Source organism: Corvus brachyrhynchos, unplaced genomic scaffold (assembly GCF_000691975.1).
Source record: "Corvus brachyrhynchos isolate BGI_N302 unplaced genomic scaffold, ASM69197v1 scaffold14, whole genome shotgun sequence".
NCBI classification, from domain to species: Eukaryota; Metazoa; Chordata; class Aves; order Passeriformes; family Corvidae; genus Corvus; species Corvus brachyrhynchos.
This window is the reverse complement of record NW_008239110.1, coordinates 9,671,743-9,672,600: the sequence shown is the minus strand read 5'-3', so window position 1 is coordinate 9,672,600 and position 858 is coordinate 9,671,743. Positions and strand designations below refer to the sequence as shown.

At 42.8% G+C, this 858-nt stretch overlaps 1 long non-coding RNA gene across 1 annotated transcript; it reads left to right on the top strand.

The window, feature by feature from the left end:
• Positions 1 to 89: 89 nt before the first annotated feature.
• Positions 90 to 754, top strand: LOC108447983. Its single transcript, XR_001863726.1, has 2 exons — positions 90 to 417; positions 618 to 754. It is a non-coding gene; the product is annotated as an uncharacterized LOC108447983 (long non-coding RNA).
• Positions 755 to 858: the final 104 nt, after the last annotated feature.

Here is an 858-nt window from a genome sequence, read left to right as displayed (position 1 = left end):
TAGAAAAGAGAAAAAAAAAAAAAAAAAAAAAAGGGAAAAAAAGAGAGAAAGAACCGTGCCCCTTCCCCCCCGCCCCCCACGCAGGAAAGATAAAGGAACGAATCATTCAAAGCCGAGCCCGTTTAACCAAAATAAAGAAATTATTCCTTTGCCTCGAGTTGCAAAGATAAAAGGATCGACCGTGTTCTCCATTGAATGTGCCACTGGGGCATCAAAGGAAGAAGAATTAAACAGGATGCGAAAGAGAGTCCGTCGAAGTTGGCTTTAAAAAAGGAGTAGATTTAATATTTTTTAAAATTTCTTTTCGGTTTTTACCTGTCCATTCGCCTTGGATGGAGATGCAGCCACTGCTTCCCCAGGTTTCTCGGCGGAGGCTTCGCCCTTTGCAGCGGTCTTGGAGAACTGGGCACCCATGCTGTCTTATTCAACAAAGAAACTCAACAGATCCAAAAGGAGGGGAAACAAAGAGCGTTGGGTTGGTATAAATACTGGGCGACCAGCAGCAGCAGCAACACACACACACACCAGAGGGGAAAAAAAAAGAGAAGAGAGAACAGAACCGATTATAATGCACTCCTTTTAAAAAATTTAAAGTTGAAGAGATCAAAAAGCAGCAGGTCTTATTCAACAAAGAAACTCAACAGATCCAAAAGGAGGGGAAACAAAGAGCGTTGGGTTGGTATAAATACTGGGCGACCAGCAGCAGCAGCAACACACACACACACCAGAGGGGAAAAAAAAAGAGAAGAGAGAACAGAACCGATTATAATGCACTCCTTTTAAAAAATTTAAAGTTGAAGAGATCAAAAAGCAGCAGCACAGGAGGGAGGGGGAAAAAAGGGAGGAAAAAGTCGAGCA